Source organism: Equus przewalskii, chromosome 14 (genome assembly GCF_037783145.1).
Source record: "Equus przewalskii isolate Varuska chromosome 14, EquPr2, whole genome shotgun sequence".
Taxonomy (NCBI): domain Eukaryota; kingdom Metazoa; phylum Chordata; class Mammalia; order Perissodactyla; family Equidae; genus Equus; species Equus przewalskii.
The window spans coordinates 89,159,927-89,181,880 of record NC_091844.1 but is presented as its reverse complement, the minus strand read 5'-3'; the positions used below and the strand labels follow the sequence as shown (position 1 = coordinate 89,181,880).

The following is a 21,954-nucleotide window of genomic DNA, read 5'->3' as shown; positions in this document are numbered from 1 at the left end:
GATGGAAAATCTGGGACGTGCAAGGTCCCCACAAAAGATGGTGTATTGGTCACTACAACAGCTGAGGAGAGGGTGCTGACTTCAGTCTCTCCCCACCAGTCTGTCTTCACATCAACAGAGAGTTACTGAGTACCAACCACGCCCAGCGTTTGGATAGGAATACACACACGAGCAGCAGTATTTCATAGCCTCATGCAGGAGGTTAGACTGTTGTGTAAATAACTATAAATGTGAGGTAAACAACGAAAAGCACCATAAAAATAAACGCTGTAAAGGTTCTAGGGAAGAGGGCTGGATTTCCTCTAGAAGGAACAGGAAGGGCTTTGTGGAAAAGTGTCACGTAAACCAGTCTTTGAAGGGTGGAGGGGATACGGTTGCATAGACCCCGGGGAAGGACACCGCAGTTGGAGAGGATGGTGTGAACCATCTGTGCACAGGGACCAGGGTAGTCAAGTTCCTCCTTGCTCTGATGATCTGAAATTGATTAGGATAGTGCAGGAATGAAAGGCAGACTTGAGAACGGGTGGGGAATTACCTCAAATGGTAAAATAAGGTGTTTAGTTTTAATTCTGTAGGAAATAGGAAGACCCTAGTGTTGTATGAACATGAAAATGCCGAAGCTGTACTTCGGAATAATTAATCTAAAAACAGAATGTAGAATGCATTTATAGGGATATGTGTGTGCGTGTGAGTGTGTGTGTGTGTGGTGTGTGTGCGTGTGTTGGGGGTGGAGGGGAGGTGGCATTTAAGGCTACTGTAGCAGTCCAGGAGAAAGATAATGACAGTCTACTCTAAAGTAGCGGTAGCAGGAATGAGGGATGAAACAGTTGGGAGAGCTATTTTAGAGACAGAATTGGCAGGAAGTAGCCACTGATTGGCTGCCAGATTAATTATCCCAAAGAATAGCAGTGGCCTTGTCACTCAACCACACAAAAACCTTCAGTAATTTCCCATTATCTGGAGAACAGTCATACTCTCGTCATGTGTGGACTCTTGTAAGTGTGACTCTCACCACTCTCCTTGCCCTACCTGTGCTGCTACACTGGCCCCTCCTACACCTCTGAAAGCGCCCTGTCCTCCCCTCAACAAAGGGTCTCCAAACCGTCCCCCAAAACAGCCACGTGAGTTCTTTCCCAGGAGCTTTTCTCACCTTATTTTCCCTGCCTTAATTTTTTCCCCCGCTCCTATAATTACCTGTTGAAACCCTGCCCTTGTGCAAGGATTGTTTCAAAGACCACCGTTTCCACGCTAGCCCTCTCTAGTCTTGCTTGGCATAGTCTCTCCCTCCTTTGAGAAAATCATAACATCTAATTTATGGTTCCTTACCACTGGTATCAAATTTACAAATTTGTCTTTTCTTCCCTATTGGTCTATGAAGTTTCTAAGAGCAGAGGGTAGTTCTGATTCATTTTCTTATAACCCACAGCATTTATTTTTATTTATTTATCTATTTTTATTTTTTTGAGGAAGATTAGCCCTGAGCTATAACTACTGCTAATCCTCCTCTTTTTGCTGAGGAAGCCTGGCCCTGAGCTAACATCCGTGCCCGTCTTCCTCTACTTTATATGTGGGATGCCTACCACAGCATGGCTTTTGCCAAGCGATGCCGTGTCCACACCTGGGATCCGAACCAGTGAACCCCAGGCTGCCGAGAAGCAGAACCTGCAAACCTAACCGCTGCACCACCGGGCCAGCCCCCCACAGCATTTAATATGATGCAGAAGTGATTAAAGGAATGGATGAAAGAATAATCAGATGAATACCTTTCAGCTGGAAGAGGGCTCGCAGGGGAAATTCCTCCACCTGTAGCCAATAAACAAAATTAAACAAATAAAAAAATAGAAAAAAGGGAAACTTCCTACTCCATCGAGTCTGAGGACACAGCATGCTCACTGGGCTGAACACTGAAGCAATGACATCTCATCTCAGCCTCTCGAAACTTCTACCAACACCTCACCGTGCCCAGCTGTCACTTTTGTTCCCTCTAGACCCCTGATCTGAATATGGCCAGCAGGGTCTGATTTCAAGATTACGGATGACAAGTGAGGCACTTAAGATTTTGATAACCAAGATCACAGGGGAATCAGAAAAGGAGGCTGATGGTAAATCCTGGCTGACGGAGCGTGAGCACGAAGACACTAACCACATTGCAGTTTCCTCCAGACCACATTGCACATGTGTTTGTGTCTGACCTGTGCATTCTGTGCTGATGTATCTGGACAAGGACGTGGCCGAGGAGCCTGGATCAGGTTACTGCTCTGCCTCATCTAATAAACACTCTCCAGTTCTTTTTATGTAACACAGAAAGGGATCTCAAGATGTGAGATGCAAAACAAAGCTGATCTCAAATGGGTACAAGCGAGAGCCCTAGAACTGCCTTACTGTGGTTCACTGAAGTACCGGACGATGCCACCAAGAGAGAATGAGGGTGAGACCGCCATGTCACACAACTTGGGGGCCTCTCTCAGGCTGCAGTCAGTGTGAACTGACACTCTGGAGTGGCGCAGGCTCAAGGGACGCCAGGCCCACCAGCACCCTCGCTCCTTCTGCTGGGTCTGGCTCCTGGCGCGGGGAGCAGGAACAAAAGGGGAAGCATAATAAACCCCCTGTCCCCCAATAATAAGCACAGTCCAATTAAACACAGATCGTGTGCCTACTTTGCTTCTGGCCTTGAGATCTCCTTGAGAGCGCCATGTTGTCACGGGTTCGAGAACAGACACTCTATCAAAAGAGCTTGAATCTTTGGCCTGGGAATTACTTAATCAAGTCAGTCCAGCATAAACTTTTTGAACCCCAGTAATGTGATGCACAGCAGCTTCAACTTATTAATAGGGTACACGCAAAGAGTTTGAGATTCCAACTCCATTTCCTTGCAGTAGTCAGGTCCTTGGGTGAGCTCATGTCTTAGCCTGTAATGCATATGAATCATAATGCTCAATTACAAGTCCGGCAGGATCTAATTGTGTGTGTGACGATGCTGCTCGGGTGAAAACAAGCTCAGATTTATAGATGCCAGGGAAGAGAGACTGCAATTCCAGACCGCTGGTGGAGATGCTACCTTACCCATCTGGGGTTTGGGAATGAAGTTTGTGGGAAGGATGAAATCCAGGGGAAAATAAGAACACAGGGCCCGAGCTCGGATTCCATTCCCGTAAAATCACCCATAGTAGGACAAGCTTCCCTTGCTGCCCCCTTTTCCCATTCTGTTCCCATTTATGTTGCTACCAGATTATGCACTTTGCCACTGCTTCTCCCTTTGGTTTCTGAGCAGGTTGTTTTCTCTGCTTCACCACTGAGAAATAGAACTGCAATTTGTTCTCGCCCTCAGAATATAGCATGTCTGATCTTACTAAGGGTTTTTGGTACTAGAAGCTTTTTTGATACTTTCATCCCACTAGCCATTCTTCCTATTTTTAGATCCTGTACAGATAGAGACACAGCCTGAGTTCCGTTAGCCAAGGACAGAAGGGAGCATGTTCATTGCATCAAGGGCACCTCACCCAAACACCATGGGAGGAGCATGTTAGGCTATGTAGGACACGGAGCAATGGGGTAAGGGGTGCTTCTGGTCGAAGTGGCTGAGAGGAGGAGGAGGAAGATGGACAAGAACAGCAGAGACGAAACAGCGTTTCTTTGCTACCTGGCAAAGGAGCTAATGGTTGAGGGGCCACAGTTTGAAAAGAATGAATGAAGAGAAGAAACACAAATGGTGGGTGGCCTGGGCGTTGAGAAGAAAAAGAGAAGAATGGAAAGCAATGAACTTAGAACATAACTTGAGAAATTACTTATATTTTTACTTTCCTTTCAGAACATATATGTATTAAGCATTTATATTCTACATTCACAATCCTCAATATATCAATGAAGAAAGAGTGAAGGAAGCAGTACTTTGTGTGTGTGTGTGTGTGTGTGTGTCCTTAACACAATAATGGCATTGTTATAAAAAACAAAAACAATAAAATTCAGCACAATTACTTGCTGAAAATCTCAGTTGATATAAAAATGAAACTCTGGAAATCGAGTGCAATCAGTGGTGCACAGGCCCTTTACACGTGCCCTCTCCCACTCCGGCTTCCTTAACTGCTGGGAGGGGTGCATAGTGGTCATTTCAGGATGAGCTCTACGGAGAGGCCTGAAGCTCAGTAGAAGTAACGCCTGCTTAATTTCAGCGGGATCTCAAAGCAGATAATAAATCTGACATTCTGAATAAGGCTTTAGTCAAGCACGGTTTAGGTTTATAAAGTAGTTTGAAATAATTATTTTTCTAAAAAGTTAGGAATTGTGTAAGAAGAAGGAAGGCTGGATATTTTTCCTCAAAGAGCTGATAGAGGAGAAGACCCTGCTTCTTATCATCCTGGATCTCAAAGAAACTCTGAAATGTGAAGAAGTGTTCACTACTGTAATAAAGTGTCAAAAGACATGCATAACCCTGTTTTGGTCCTGTCCTGAAATAAAATAAGTGAAAAATATTATTTACATTTTTACACTTAGAGATATTACATATTCTGTGAGTCATGTTTAAATTTGATCTTAACATAGAAGAGTAAGCTATTACTAATTTGAAAGATATAATGAAGCCTGAATTGAATGGCCTATTTATCTTCATACATAATTTTACAAACATTTTTGGGGCTCAACCGTTACTCTGTAATAGGGCTCATTATAAATTTATCTCTAAAGCATACCTCTCTCTGTGAGAAAAAGAGAAACCTCTACTTGCACAGAGAGATTTCCGGAGCAAAGACGAAACAACTATTCCCACTATTTTCTTAAATTTTTTAACTGATTTGTAAGAAATCTTATAGAGTTATTTTTTAATATCACAAGATTAAATGTCTTTAATTTTTTTGTTACTCATCCAGTAAAAACAGCAAACCTCTAGGTTGCCATATATTTAGATTGTAGAATGAAATGACATGTACTTTTGAAAACTTTTTAAAAAGCAAACTGTTGATAGTTTACGAAATGGAATTACTACCCTGCATCTCTACGTATAACCCCGGATGTCACTTGACAGCACGTGGAGTCTGCAGAGGACGTAATAGAAAGAACAATCACACCGTCAAATGTTACTCCGCAACGACAATTCAGAGCATCACGTTTATTTACTCCCTTTACTATGTTTATATTAATACAGAATGCCTTCTCTTTTCCCCCACATGTCCAACTTACACTCATTCTCAAAAATCAGCCCAAACCCCACCTCTATGAGCTTTCAGGGGCCACCTTCCCAACAGGACGGCAAGAATTCTGTAGCCTCATCACAGGTACTCGGGCCAGTCACGCAGTGGATGGATGCCCACCAAAGAGTGCACAGCGTTTCTTCCCGTTCCTTGGTTGCCTGTAAGGTTTGTTTTTATTTTCGTGTTGCTATTTAACCTTTTCCATATTTACATCTTGTGTCCTCAACTAGATTTTCAGTTTCTAAGGGCAAGGGCTATGCCTCTTAACTTAATGCTCAACCCTACAGACATTTGGTAAATAAATGTTGAGTCTTCATTTTGCTTTTTTTTTTTTTTTTTTTGGTGAGGACAGTTGGCCCTGAGCTAACATCTGCTGCCAATCTTCCTCCTTTTGCTTGAGGAAGATTGTTGCTGAAGTAACATCTGTGCCAGTCTTCCTCTATTTTGTATGTGGGATGCCACCACAGCATGGCTTGCTGAGTGGTGTCTAAGTCTGAGCCTGGGATTCGAACCCATGAATCCCAGGCCACTGAAGCAGACTGCGGGAGCTTAACCACTACTCCACTGGCCTGGCCCCAATGTTAGTCTTCTTAAAACCACTGTCATCTGCCAGAGGAGGTACTAAATCATAGATGCAAAGAATCATCAATTATAGTCTCCTTTAATAAAAAGCTTTGCATTTGGGGGTTTGTCTTCTTAATCAATATATAAAGTTATAACAGTATATATCTTTAATAACCTGAAGTCTTTAATGGGTGTGCTATTTTGCCTTTTTTATGCTTATGGAGTTAAGGAGAGTACCTACAGTCCTAGAGATCATTGTGGGCTTCACATGACATAATCCATGAAGAAAGCATTCAGTGTGGTGCATCTGTTAACTAAGTATTAGTTGTTTTTATTATTATCATGGTGTTTTCCTGACAGTCTATTTTCATTAGTTTCTCAATATGATATAGAAATAGTTTGGATTTGTATAAAAGAGAGTGAAGGTACTTGTCATTACTTAGGCACTTAACATTACTGAACTTTTGATCTTCCAAAAGTATGATTTTAAAAGTTGGTCCATCTTTCACAACATCCCACTTTAAATTAGAATCGGAAATAGCCAAATTATATATCTTAAGCATATCTCTATTGTCTGTGAATTTTTCTCTCTTTTTAATCTCCTTTTCCCTGCACTTTCCATTCTTTCATCTCTCTTCCCACCCCTTTATCCCACACGCCTGCAGACACTGTTACTTTTCCTTCATTGATCTCCCCATTACTTCTGGGGTGAGAAGCATTTCCATAGTTAAAAGTTGGCATTTTGAGCTCTTGAAAGAGTGGCTTTGTTTTATTAAAGGAAACATATCTTCATTTAATTTTCCCAAAGGAGCCTCCTTAGTAAGAGCGACCTGGAAAGGCTTCTATGACTCAGGTGAGGCGCCTGAGTGTCAGGTGTGCATGGAGAGAGAGCTGTCTGACCTAGCCCGTCAGCTTCATTTCCTGGTCTTAGTTCCCTTGCCCACGATGTGCTTCTCCACGTCCCTGGGATACTTTGAGGACAATATTCAGCTCACTTTTTTGAACTTGGGAAGAACGTATACCATTGGCTACTGTGGTAAAAACTTAGTGTTTATTTGTACCCACAAGATCTGGTTTGTGATTTTGGGTGCTTTAGGCTACCAGAAGTAGGACATGAATCGTATAATAAATTTTAGCTATTAAAAATATGTTCCTATTAATCTGTCATACCCTGTTTTGTATTACTGTCTAAATACCGCTTCCTGAAGAGAAAGATGAGACATAAAACCGATGGGGCTGTGTCTTTAAGCATCAAGCCTAGAGATCCTAATTGCATGCACTTTCTTAGCCTCCATGATGGCAGGTGAGGAATATCCACTGCAGTCACACTGAGTCAAGAGGAACAGAGCAGGGATGAGAGAGCCATCAGCACATGCGTCTTTGTGAATTCTGCCAGGACAACTCAGCAAGTATAGTTGCCATAACAGAATACTTGCCTAAAATAAAATAAAATCATAGTCATAAAATAGATAAAATCAAGAGAGAAAAGAACTGAAGAGAAAGTTAGTTTCCAGCTATATGTTTGAGTTTCACACACGGTCCAGTGATTTTGCTTGATGACCAAGAAACCTTTGATTAGATGAGTTTCCTATCAACTCAGCTGACCTTAGCAGTCTCGGATTAGACCCATCAATCAAAAATAGCACCTCCTCTAAATTCTCCAGGCTGTTGGTGTCAGGCTTGCTTCCTCCTCACAGCCTGAAGCCCCACCAGTATACAGCAACACCTGGCAGAGTAGACCCTGCATGAGGCAGGCAAATATAGAGTCATATAAAGTTAAAGTTGGAGAGGAGCTGAGAAATTATGGACCTTGACTCCCTCGTTTGAGGCAAGAATACTGAGACGTGGAGAGCTGAAATGACTTGTTCAAAGTCATCCCCAAATTATAAGGAGAGCCGGACTAAGCTGAAGGTCCTTCTCCCCAAGGCTCTTTCCCATGGGCTGTCTGTCCCTGTTAGGTTAGCTATGGATGGAAAATCTCACTGAGAAGATAAAAAGGACAGAAAAAAAGGAAAAGATAACTAAAATGTATAAATAGGTGGAAATCGCCTCCAAGAAGTTAATGGGAAAGAGACGTTTCCCAGTGTCGTTAGTCATTTTTCGTATGTTGAAGAATTACTCAGAAACTTGTAGCACTTGTGCAATTTTGATATAACCAAATTAGGCAGAGTGGTTCTGACTCTGGAAGAGTCTCAAAAAAGCAGTAAAAGAATTCATGAGTGGTCCTCCTGATCCCAGCGCTGCTTAACTGAAAGTCCAGGAGCAGGAGCAAGTAGGGGTGCTGGTGCAAGCTGAAAACCTCGAGTCAGTGGTGCCATACAGGCACACTCCCCCATCAAGGAGGATCGAAGTGTAAAGAAGGGCAAGAAACAGTCACGCTGGGGGGAGGACGGGAAGTGTGGGGAAACTGTATTGAACATTCCAGTGCTGATGCCCATCAGCATCCCTCACACTCCAGTAATACCTTTGAAGTGAAAACAAATTATTCAGTTGGCATATGTTGGATTTTGAAGATGTATAGCACCAAATATAAAACATCATTGTCCATGCTACTCCTTACACACGTTCTGCATCTAACCCCTGGATTGTTGGTACCCATGATTGGGAATATTTATCATAGGCTGGGTATATTTTCTAACATTCAAAATTTAATGTACATGAAATGCTATATATTTAAAATGAGTCACCTCTAAACTCCCAAATTTGATCATCGTCCCCGTCATACTGACCTTTTTGAGCAGAGACTGTTTTGATCATTAACTTTAAAACTAGATGAACAGGTGGCTCAGCCCATTTGTAAACAGGTGTGTTAACTTGTCCCTGGAGAACAGACACAATATTTCTTGGCTTGCACTACGGGTGTGGGTCTCTTAGGGAAAAGGATTGTTTTTGAGCTAACCAAATCCCAGTAACAGCATATTAGCTGCAAACACTTGGGCAGTGAAACCACCTCCCTTAAAAGAACTGCAAAAGGTAGTGGCAGATTCATAACACAAATTCCGTGGAAAAGTCCAAATGTTAATTCATACCAAATGTGCCCTGTACACCAAAGAATCAGCAACAACTTAGTCTGAAATTTACCTGAGCAAATTGTTCAGATTTTCTTTCCTGATATATATTAGTATCTAGCACAAACCAGCATTTCTCACTTCGTGTAAGCTCAGACTTCCGTTTTAAAGCAAAGACAAGCAGCTTTTTGATGCCTGAGCTACTTAAATTTCCAGACTCTGAGGGAATACAAAATGCTAATTCTAATAACTTTTCTTTTACAGGATTTAATCGCAAAGTTCTTAGCTCTGAATAGGTAGGTATGTTCAGTCAGGTCTGACTCGATGGCAATATGGCAGAGACATCTGACTGGTCTGAAATGCATGACCAATTTCTAATTTGAATTCTCCCCTCTTCCTCTGGCTGCCTCTTCAGCCAATGGTGAGCCCCTGGATGACCAAGCTGCTGCCCGTTTAGCTAACGGCCGCGAGGCTGACTGCTGACGTCACAGACCAAAGTCAGAGGTGAGTGAGCAGGACTCAGGGGATCTTCCTGCTTGCTTGGGAGGTTGGCCCCAGGTCTGTAATCCAGGGCTTACCCACGCCATTCTCAAATGTTCTGTTGTTGATCTCTGAGATCAACAGCTTTGAAATGCTCAGAAATTGCAAAACAGACACCTGACATTTACCAACACTCCTTCGTCAGAATAGCATCTTGTTTACTGTTTCATGCATTCTCGAGTAAGCAAAGACTTGTTTCAATTGTAACTCTGCCTCCCATAAGGGGACGACTAACGTATGTACAGAAACTGTCATGAATGAGGAGCAGTCACCCAGAACCCTCAAAGAGTGGGAATTTTTAGCTCTAGATTTTAAAAGAAGGTGATAAACCCAAATCATATATTTAATTAAGTGTAGAAATACGATTATACAATGCTATGCAATTGAGAGCTAATTTTCAGAATGATCACTTGGATCCCTTAAGTATTAATCATCCAAGAAAGGGACGTCAATGTTGGCCATACTCTTATCAAGTCAGAAAAATGGTTTAATCTGTTTAGAAATGTATTCAAGAAAAAGTAGATCTAGAGGAATTTGTGATTACCATTTGTCAAAATAATATATATTTTAAAATAAGTATCTCTCTACATAGTATATAAATATGTAACATATAACATATTACATGTTACATAGAACTATATCATATACATGTTACATATGTTGTATGTAATACTATGTTATACATGTGTAACATAAAATAATAGCTATATACTTTTAGATGCGTTAATATATGTTTATGTTTATATGCTGTATATAAATATATACGTATTTAAATATACACATACACACACACACCCTGACTCAATGTGGGTTAGAATTTTGTCTTAGCGAGTCCTCTCTCTTTTGGCTTTGCACATGGTAGGTGCTCATGACTGGCATATTGTAGGAATTGTTGAGTTAACGTGCTAAGAATGAAGGAGGAGCTGAGTTTAAGGAGCCAAGCCTTTAATTTTCAGCACTGACTTTGATATTTTTTCTTGCAGGAGAAAATGGAGAGGGAGCCCCGGGCTGCTCATCACTGTTACTGACTCCAGCTAGGCTGTTACTAAACTCTTCTAAAATGCAGAGTCTAAACAGAATTAATAAATTTGCAAACACAGTCCAAAGGAAGGAGAACAAAAGAGGGAATCACCACCCCAGCAGCTGAAATTCCCACGGGGAAGACATGTTCCCCTGATCTTGAACCCTGAGTTAAATGTCTGCCCTAGACAGGGACGGACTCGGTGTGAGCAGTTTGTCAAAGCTCAAGGGTGGGTGTCCTTTTCTGTTTCTTTGGTACACTCGGCTTGGGAAAGCGCTCACACAATGTGAGGGTGGGCAGGGTTGAAATCATAACATGGCTCTTATTCATACCACATTGGCCATAGGAACACTACAATTAGGCATAAAATTTTATTCCTCTGGTAATATACTCCAAGCCTTAAAAAGAACCAGGGAAGAAAGGAATTTCCCTTAGAAAAAAAGGAAAAAAGAAAACCAGTTCCTCCTGAAGATAAACAGCACAGCACCATTCCAGCAACTATCACCATTAACTCCAAACCACAGGATATGAAGCCAACATAGATTTGAATCGAGAAAATACAAACAGGTATGAGCTCTCACATTGACCACTGAGAAATGAGAAGCCCATTCTCAGTGTAATACATCCGGCTGCTCTATGTGTCCAAGGTGCAAGTGATGACTGTTTCCCGGGGAAGCCAGCAAGTCTGTCTGCAGCAAAGGCTTATACGGATGGAGCTACAGCCAATTGCCATTAGCACATGCACCAGGACAATTTCATTCTTGCCATCCCTTAGCCTAATAATGATTTCCCCCTCTTTCCTGCAACTGGTGATGAGCAATACTTTCCACGACCCAGACAACAAACAGCTGGATGGATGCCAAAGGACCATACATCCGTGGTCTACCATGCCCTTTCTAATCAACTTCCTAATTAAAAAATGCCATGCTGGCATGAAGTATGAAGGGAGGAGGCTTGAGATATTTCAGAAAACAGCATCCCCTAATCCTGAGGTTGTTGAAAATCTGTGTTCTTACAGATGTTTATGAGTTTTCCTGGTGCAGAGATAGGATCAATTTGCTTGCGCCTGGCCCTCAAGATGTATTAAATTTATCCTGAAGGAAACTCGTTTCTGAAAAGCTCTTGCCCAGATGCATTAGGCAGGTGGGAGTTCCAGTGAACCAGAGGGTCCACTAGCAGATGCAGCATTGATTTCTGAATGTTCACAATCTAGCAGACAGCTCCAGAGCAGACCTGATTTGATGGCTCTCTATGGGGTGCCCTGCAGACTCGATTATTTCCACAACCAGTCTGGCTAGCATTGTTCCATGGCGACAATGCTCTACACTTTCAGCTTCTGTTCAGATGGCACAGACTAGTGGAATACATGTACCAGGGAGGGGAGATTGGGCTAAACTTAAAGCCAGTGCCTAATAACCGTCCATCCTTTTTGGGGTTGAGTGACATGGTAGCCCCTGGAATTGAGAAGTAGCGCTGACTTTAAAAAACCCATTCTGCTGAGGGCCATTAAAATACACTATAAGTCTAGGTTGAGATGACGGCATAAAGATACTTCTCAAAACAATTTTTGAGCTAGAAATTCTATAATGAAAATCTTTGTCAATGTACTGAAAAGAGCCGCCCCACCCCCCATGGATTGTTAATCCATGAATTGTTTGATTGTAGAGACCAAAACCTGGCATTCCACACTTGAAAATATCTCAAGCAAATGTCCAATCATCTCAAGGTAATTTTCTTAAAGCAATTTGAGTGCACTAAGCAGTCAGACTTTAGTAAGAAGCAGTCAGTATGTACTATTGAGTCATGAAGTTCCTTTCAACTATATTAATGAGTGCACACACATATCTAAAGCACGCTTACACGATACACGTATTAACCCAATGGCTCAAATATTGTCAGCTTACACACAACATTTTCACACTGGCATTTTAAAAACACATACATACACACACTCACAAAACCGCTGAAGAGATTAATTGGAGTATTCCTGAGAGTCCAAAAATACATCAGAGTACAGAATTTTAAAGAAACAAGGTCAAATAACCGTTTGAAAGAAAAATATTTACATCCATCTTCATTCACAATCAGTGGGAGCCCTACTAAAGCGTGGCCTTGGCGCCTCCATGGCACAGAACAAACCTGGCAGGATAGAGGACTTCCCGGACGCCCACCACTCCTCCCTAGGGAGTCAAAGAGTGCCTGATTTTAGACCAAAATTTTAGCATCTCATCAATTCCTTAAAAAAAATTTGCTGTGAAAGGCTGCTTTTCTTTCCAAAGTTGATCTTCCACCTTAGAGCTAATCTAAAGAAAAAAATTCCCTTAGAAATTACATTTTCATTCAGGTACACATCATCATATCTCTAACTCTGGGACCTTTCATTGTCTGTGAAGGCAAGTCCTTCTCAACTCAACAGTGCCTGAGAAGTAATGTGACAGACAGTGGCATAAAGTAACTCTGTCAAGTGGAAACTAATATGACATAATTTTGTCCCTTAAAAAAACCATGCTGGGCTACACCTCTGAAAGGCAGCAGGCACAAAGGAACCAGTGTGGTAGGTCACATTCCAGTGTTCTCTTCTGCTTTCAATGGACACCATGAGGTTAAAAACTAAATGCTGATGTTTTTGCCCTGAGAAAGTTATAACCCACCATAAAACTAGAAGGAGTTATTTTAATCATAGAAAACTTGGCTAAACTCTAAAATGAAATATAGCAAAGGAGAAATAATAGAAATATTACTTTTCTCCAGGTAACAGTTCATGAATTTGTTTGAGAACATTTTGGTATTTAATACTGTTTGGGTCAAATAAATTTTTTTTTAAAAAAACCTCACTTGTTTTCTCATTCTAGTTTACCAGCAAATTTTAAAATAAAATAGAAAAAAAAATAGAGAATAGAGAATTCACCTATTATGCCAAAAAAAACCCCTCAATGTGAGTATTCAGAAACTTGAAGATGAGAGGCAAATAATCAAAACCAAGTGTCAGAAGCTTCATACGAAGGGTTAACATATTTTCCAGTATCTTGTGTTTGAGCTTTAGGGTCATTGAAGGTAGTTTTTTTCTTTTTTGGAAAAGCATAGTTTTTTTAAACAGAAGAAATGACCCTCGAAAAAGTTGCATTTTCTGTCATACAATCACTGTCATTGTCTAAAGCACATAGCTAAAGTAAAGCCATTCTTAAAAAAAATGTCTAAAAATAAAAGCAAATTAAAATCATCAAGTCATCTAAAATATTCAGGAAACTGTAAAAAGACAGTTAAAGGATAATAATTTCTACCTAAGTTCTACCTTAAAAGTAGATGAAATAATTAGGTCAGTTAAAATGAAAACCTTACCTTTTAAGGAGAGTAGGAATTATGAAAACAGGATAGAACTATTTATCAGTGAATTCTCCAAAATGGAAGTATATTTAACTAAATATTAAAACACCCATATTGCAGTACTCTAGTCACAGAATTATATAAGAAACGTGTGTCACTGATGACAATAGAAAACTAGGATTCCAGCAAGCTTAATCCTTATTTCTCAACTCAAAAGACTGATTTGTAAAAACAGTCTCCATTTTTCTGAGGAGAACTGAAAGTACCAGAGGTTGTGCTACATTTTGCATTTCCTATCTGTAGATTCTACAGATCAACAGAAACTTTAGTTCAATTTTCACAATCTCCAGTAAGTTGCTGGTTAAATTATCTCAAATCTTCTTCCAGCTAGGAAAAATATATACCAGTCAAAACTAATTATGCCTGGGCTTTCATTGAAACAACATTTGCTAATTTTACTGGTCTGGATACACTGTTCCAGAAAATATTAATTAAACACATTGAATAATGGCTGCTGTAAATTTCTGAAAACAATAATCTCTAAACAGTTAATTTTCACTTCAGACATATGCACAGAAAGATGGATGAAGCAACTAGCCCAAAGCAGCAGCAAATGACTATTCTTTTGTTACTAAGCATAAGGAGTTGAACTTTGCTCCACTTTGGGGAGCGGAGCCCAGGCTCTGGAAACAACAAGGAGAACAGGACATATTTACCTGGAGGGGAGAGCAAAGAGAAACCTGAAGAATTGCAAAACAAAGTAGTCCGAATGGATTATCTGTGCCTGCAGTCCCCCTTGGCTCCTTCAGCTAGGCCAGCATCTGACAAGCAGTCCTTCTCACGGCAGCCACCCCTGCCTTCCATCTTAGGGACTCACCCAGAAAATTCTCCAACCTGCTCCGCGACTACAAAACTCTTCTAATGCTTTTGAACGCCCACCATTTGTTCTCCATTCATCCAATCAACTTTCCACTGCACATCTTCTCTCTATCGGCGCTCAGACGCGAGGCCACTTCTCATCTGTATGCTAATTATTTTGCCACATGGACAAAAGTAATAATGCTTTCAGACAGGAAACTAACAGGCCTGAAGTCGAAAATGGAAATTAATAAGTTGACACCACTAAACGACAGGGAAGACGGGCATGCGTGCAGCGCTCTGCCTGGTGGAGGAAGGGGAGCCTCCATTGAAAGGCAGCCGCAGACGGAGATGGGCTGCAAGCCCTGCCTGGCTCTGTGCATCAGGCACAGGCTCCCTCGGAGACCACATTGCCGCAGCAGAACATCAGTAGCGTACTGCTGACTTACCCTGTCTCGGGCGGCATCCTTCAAGCACTATAAAACATATCCATTTCCCCAAATCCTAGTATGGGAGGGAACTTCACCGCTGAGCTAGATATTTTTCAAGTTATAGCTGTGGACTAAACTGGTAATTTCTAACCTTCCTGTTTATTAAGCTTGCAACACAGTCAGACAAGATTGGGGATGCATGCTGTATGCTTCTTACATTGTACCCACAGGCCCCTAAATCTCTGGAGCAGAATGTGTATCATGTGCAGTGCCGTATTTAACGTAATAGATGAGAACTGTAAATACCAGAGTCAGGCTGTTAACAGCTCCTGGCTAGGCAATATATCTAAAAATACCCCCCCCCATCATTGATGTTATGGTAAATTCGTGCTGTGGCCAAGGAAACCTCACAAAGTCAGCTGAACCTACAATATTTTACATGGTACTACTGCTTAGCATCAAAACAAAACAAGAAGAGGTTTCAGAACCTGCCCTGCCACTTCTTAAAATTGGAGAACAGTTACACAAGAGTTAACTCGAACCGACTCTTAAAATCTCTTTCGGGTTGCCAACCACACTATGTTCTGTTTCAGTAAGAGCTTCTTTGATGATTTTCTTTTAAAACAAAAGACATGGAACTATTTCTTTAAGAAAGTTAAAACATCATCAACCTTTCAGTATTGTTTGAAGAAAAGAAAAATCAAAAAAAGTTTCAGCTGAAAAGGCAAGACCAAATAAGATTTCAAAAATATAAGAGGGAACATAGATATATGACTTTCATTAGCATTTTTCCGGTAAAAAAAAAAGTGCTGATTTTATAAATGGCTTCTTGAGTCAAGCAATAAATGTTGTACTCCAGCAGTGACTGTACCATTCCACTCTCCGTAAACCTCTCTCCTGTAACACTCACCGCTATGAAAGGCCACATGGAATCATAAAGGCTACTTAGCGCCTCCCGCCCCTCCCCTGGACACCAGCCTCGGATACACAGACTCCTGGTTAATGACAACTCCGGGCAGCATGCAGACTTATCAGGTGCCCACAATGGCATTACACTGAAGGAGCAGCTCTGTGGGAGAAAGAGTCCATTGTTGGCTCATCTGGACCCCAAACCAGGGGATTTTAAGAAGTGTTGTAATTTGTCATCAAATAAGAGCTGAAGATAGTCAGGTGGGCAAGGAAACAGCAATTTGTTGAAGTACTAAAGAGATCATGTGAAATAATTCTGAAGAGCTGGAAGTTGCAACAACCGGACAAATCACATGTAACCTTTAAAGAAAAGGAAAGAGGTACCTTTTTGCAGAAGAGTATGTGGCCATCAAGCAAAATCCTGTTCCGCAGTCTGTCTCTCCACACGTACAGGGCTATTGCTGCCATGGAGAAACCATCGCACGTGTTGATCGCATTTCCCTATACGTTTCCACCCCTATCCTCCAGTGCCATCGCTGTCAGCTCACTGTGCTCCGGGAGACTCTAGGGCAGACCACCACCAGTGATAAACCACTGCAGGTTTTCCACAGAACACAATGCTGACTGTGGTTTCTGTGGGGAGGACGGCACACGAGTCTGAAGTTACCAAGAACACCTTACTCTAGCTTTCAAAGGTGATTCCTCCAAACCCCGAGCCTCTGCCTGACGTGCTCAGACCAGAACACTGGTTACTCCAGAGGTTACCATTCCTCTCCCGTGCCGCCCTGCTAGAAACCACTGCAGTCTGAGAGCAAGGAACGCTTCCAGAGAATGTCCTGTGCCATTCTGTCTTCTCACGCACAATACCTCTCCCACTGAAACTGAAATATTTTCCTCCCCCTCCCAACTTTTCCAATAATCACCACGTGGGGAGTAGGAATTTTTAAAAGAGATACATTTTAGGGAAAATTTTCTAAAGAAGAGCCTAATACAGCGATGCTTATCAGGACTTCTTCACATAATAAATAAGCGCTTATGCATTCTTTCCAGTTTTATAACACCTGGCTTACATTTTCTCTGCCATCTCTGATTACTTCTACAGATACCCTGAGGACTCATTATGATGTCAAAGCTTAAAACAGTTTCATTGTGAAAACAGGCATAGAAAAATCATTGTGTATGCTTGAACAATGCAGGTGTGAAAGAGACACAGAGAGAAGAGAGGGAGGCAAAAAGAGACAAACAGGGACAGAGTTAGAGAGAGAGGACAGAAGAGAGAGAGAGAGGGAGAGAAGGAGAGAGAGAGAGATAAAGAGAGAGAGGGAGGGAGAGAGAGAGGAGACAGGACACAAAGCGTGCTCCACACTGAAACCATGTTGCACTGAAAAACAGCTCACTGACGGAAAGTATATAGCTGCTGCCTTCAAATAATCTGATATCAGAAAAATTATGCAATCAACTACTACAGAACTATTTAGTGTTATTCTTTGCACAAGTTATGGTTTATAGAGGGAGTATTTCAATTTGTGGGTATGCCACTTTCAAATATCTTTTTTTTTTTTTTGTATCAGCCACACATGATATTTGGATGTGATTTACCCCCTACCACTTCAGAATAAATTTTTAAAAATTATATATATTTTTTTCTTCTTTAAGTTTGTGGTATCTTTTCTCTTTAGTTTAGTTTGGAATAAGTATAGATGAATGTCAGGTATAGTGTTGTGGTAAAGAATATAGTATAATGAAACTTAGTCTGGTGAAAAATGTTAATCATTTTCAAGTTTTTCTTCAAGTTTATCCTCTATTATGTTTTTCCAAGGAAGGCTGCACATTTTCCCAAAGAAAACAAAAAGAAGACATTCATGAAACAGGCTCTTAAAAACTTGAAAATAAGAAAATGAACAACAAAGTTATGCTATCAATACTATCGCAATCAAATTACGATATGGGGTGATTTGATTATAAGAATTTAGCAAAACTGAAGATTTCTCTTTCTGAATCTGCCATTCAATTGCTTCCTGGACAGAGTTCTGGTGAGACTTTGCATCAAGGTAGCCTTTATGGCAAAGTACTAGATGCATTTGAAAAACTGGTTATTGATTGGAAATTGTAGCCCTGGACTCAAGGAGACACTCAGCTGAGCCACACTTCAATGTCAGGGCAGGGTGGTCATTACCGAAAAGCATCCTGCTATTCCCTCTTGTTCCACTGAATGGGTTTCTTAATAGAAAATATTTAAGAGCAAATAAAATTTTAAGTTGTTTGAAGTTAAAAATATAGCCATCAAAATGTATAATAAGTAAACAAAATATTTTATATAATATAATATGTTTTTGAAAACAATGCCTCTCCCTCAAATTAGACTGCCCTACAGATAGACTTGGAAATCTAGTTTCTATATGTGACTTTGAAAATATTATTTAGGCAATAAAATGAATTTTTCACAGAGAAGTGATTGAATTTTTTTTATCACACATGTGAAATATTTCTAAAAGTAAATCAACAAATAATCAGATTATTAACTCTCAACTTTGAATTTTAAGTACAGTTTTAACAAATACAAAAACTTTCAAAAGCTTTGAAGTCGCAAAATAACTTATTTTCCCTAATGTATTGAACGTTGACATAGAAAATGACATAAAATATCAGACAGTGAAATAATCAGGCATATTCAGTAGCAAGGTATGAAATAAAAACATTTTCAAGAGAGTAAAAAATAATCGTCAGGTGAAAAATATACTAGGAATAATGCAAACAATACATTGAAGAGGCTCATTCTCTGGAAATGCCCACATTTTCCTAAAATTAGGCTTATATTGCTTTTATAATCCAAAAAGAAATATGTACTCATATTCCTTTAGGAATTTTTGTACACCACACCTACATGATCACAAATTATTAGGCCTTCAACCTTGATCTCAGCTTCTAACACAGATTTGTAAAATTGGCCTAAGTTTTGCTGGAGGATGCAAGTTTAACTCAAGAGAAGTTGAAATTTATGTTTCACGTATACTTTCTGCCTTACTGGTTCATCTTGGTAATCCTGGCTCATCTTTTCAAAAATGAAATTTTATCAATAATTACATAAATTTCCTTTATATAAAGATTTCAATTAAAAAAGAATGTCCACATAGTGTTTACAGTTTTTCAACTCACGCTTACTTATATGCAAGTAATTCTAATGAAATTCTATGTTTGGTAATTTGGAAAGTAGGCTAAATTTTTTTGTGTGCAAAATAAAGATATAGAGATTGCATATCTTTTCTTCCACCATCTTCAAAACATCCAATTGTGACCATAAGGGCTGCTTCTACTTCTACCTTGATGAGTACAATCATTAAGGTGATGAAAGTGAGCCATTTTCACATTGCCAGTAAACTAGTAGGAAGTCAAGTCACTGCTGAATGTAATTGCTATCAGCAGCGGACAGCTCCCGGTGCTGAAAGGCAAAGGGAGAGAAGCCTTGCTCACAATGGCTCACTCAAGCAGCCTTTGAAAAACCACAGCAAAACTGAAAGAGGTGGCAAGTGCTCAGGCTGAATAGCACTGTCGACAGAACAATGGCAGCCAACTCCAAATCCTACTATAATCACATTAATGAGATTAATCAGTGAATTAGCAGCAGTCAAATGTCAGGGAGGCAAGGAAGAATCCAAGCAAGATTGGTAATTAACTTTTTTGGGGGGGCAGGGAAAAAATCAACTGTGCTACCTCCTAGGTTTCTTAGAAGTTGGCCATTTGCTTTACAAATCTGAAAACTATATGTACTGATCAAAAGGCAACAGCATAATCCATCATATTATAATATAGATCCAGGTATCACATTACTGATGCTTAAACTGTAGTCCTCTGAGAAAAGTGATGTCACTTTAAATAATCTTCATAAATGATCTGGCTTTTGTTGTTTTGAACTTTGTAAGTGTGAAACTAATATTTAGAAAGAAATTATTTCTCTAATACTGAAGCTAAAATATAAACAAAGTATGGCTGATTAAAAAAGGAAGGATTATATAACAGCTGCTATTGTTTATGAGAAGTCTAGCATACCGTGGCAAGAGTTTTAAAAAGTGCCATCAAGTAAAGAACTATTATACAAATATATAATCCATGGTCTGTTGTCTTTAATAAGGAAAATTTGTTACTACAGTACAACTTTAAGGAGAATTTTAACTAATTGACTTATTGCACTTGAGGCAATAGAATCATACACTTTCCTTTAAGTCAATTAGAAAAAACAAACTTCCTTTTTTCTGGAATGTGTAACTTAGTAGCATGGATAATATACAATCAACACTTTGGATTCAAAGTTCCTAAGAGGTGAAAACTTACAGAAATGCAATGGAATTGCTTTTCAAAAAAGAATATTGGGCAAAAACATATTTTATTCTTAAAATAATCACAGTTTTATTTGTATGGAGACATGTCTTTATTTATCATTTAGAAAACTACACAACTTTTATGAAGTTGAACAATTAGAGAGACTTCCTTCTGCCTGTAAGGGTGCAGTAGGGTGCTTTTGTCTACGAAGTGAATTTTGTTCAGTAAATATACAAACACAAACAGAAAAGCTCTTATTATGAAAAATATTTTTACTCTAAGTAAATAAATAACTTAGAATTCTATGGATTATATAGTTTTAGTGGTATGAAAAATTGTCATGACTAAATTAATGCTAAATTCAAAATGAGTGCTGTATATTTTGAATAACTATCATATGAATATTTACTTTTGATTTATAATATTTATTGCCTTATTCTCATCTACCTTGAGGCTAAAGTTTGCAGTTTGAACTTTTAGTTTGTTAATTTAAGTTGCATTAAAAGACATATTTCTGTTGTAAATGAAATACTGTTTCATTATTATGAACTTCAAACATTTAGTTATGGTTAAAAATCTTTATTTGAGTTTCTCAATTTAAACAATTGAAGTCAACTTTCTTACCATCAGGCAAATATAACATCACATCAAGAATATCTAATATTTTAACAGCCCTTGTAAAAATGATTTGCTTTATTTGTAACATAAAGTAATCCAGCAAAGTCTCCGGGAAGTTTTTGTTTCACCGTCCACATATCATCCAAGTACTGTCCATGCAGCAAGTTTTTTTTACAAACAACACCACGGTTAAGGCATGCAACCGAACACCCATTTTGCTTTAAAGAGAGACTTCTGTGGGTTACAGACTCTCTAGCCCCGGAACATTTCAGCCACCAGCCACGCTATAAAAATAACTTGAAAAAGGAGCAAACAATAGGCATTGCAGCCCAAGCCTTTGAACTACGGTCAAACAGACCCTGTGCACTCAGTCCACAGAATTAACCTAACGAAGACCACATACCTCACAACATGGCCACAACCGCTCACAAGCGAGACAAGCTCAATTGTGGTAACTGTGCTGGCTCAAAATACACAGAGAGAAAAGAAAACCCTACTCCACCACAAGTTTGAAAGGATGATGAGGAATATGCCTACCACCGAGATGCAGAAAAGGTTGCTTTTTGTCTTCAGTGAATATTGATATCATAACCCATAGTCCAGGGAATAAAAAAAATTAAAATACACCCACCAACAATGAGTAAAAAAATCAGGGGGCTTCAGGAAGGCTGCAGGGAAAGCTCTCTCACTGTTTAGTGTGCAGTAGCTTAGGGAAAAAAAATGTCGCCCGGGCAGGGATGACAAATGCAGCGCGATAGGCTCGCAGGCCTGAGGGATCTGTTTTACTTCCACATACATCCCCGAATGCACGCACTCCCACTCAGCCTCTCGATATGCTTTTTTTTTTCCACATTTTTTTTTTCACGAGCTCAAATCCCCGGCATATGACCTTCTGTTAAATAGATAAAAAAAAAATTGCTTATCAGTCATGCAAATGAGGCTGAATTCATTTTCCACAACAGATGGCCTCATAGATAATGATGATGGAAGAGAGAAAATTGAATGTCTCTCACAGGGTGGCCATGGCAACCGAGAGCAGAATAATATCAATAATAAGCTCACTGCATAATAAGGTTGTCAATCCCACAAATCAAAGTCTCCAGCTAAATCAGGTATACCACCCCAGCTAGTTACCAGGTAAATAAAAAAATACATATATATATATATATATATATATATAT

At 39.8% G+C, this 21,954-nt stretch overlaps 1 protein-coding gene across 50 annotated transcripts in view; it reads right to left on the bottom strand.

Moving 5' to 3' along the window:
* The window catches only part of MYT1L (myelin transcription factor 1 like), a 448,087-nt gene extending 426,506 nt beyond the window's left edge, over nucleotides 1-21,581 (bottom strand). For 19 of the 50 annotated variants that reach the window (XM_070571799.1, XM_070571807.1, XM_070571816.1 and 16 more), the window contains exon 1: nucleotides 14,357-15,140. The gene's annotated coding sequence lies outside the window, so the exon portion shown is untranslated. Of the gene's footprint in view, nucleotides 1-14,356; nucleotides 15,158-16,222; nucleotides 16,722-21,176 lie in introns of those variants that run through there. The other 31 variants (XM_070571802.1, XM_070571817.1, XM_070571819.1 and 28 more) reach the window with 9 other exon arrangements.
* Nucleotides 21,582-21,954: the final 373 nt, after the last annotated feature.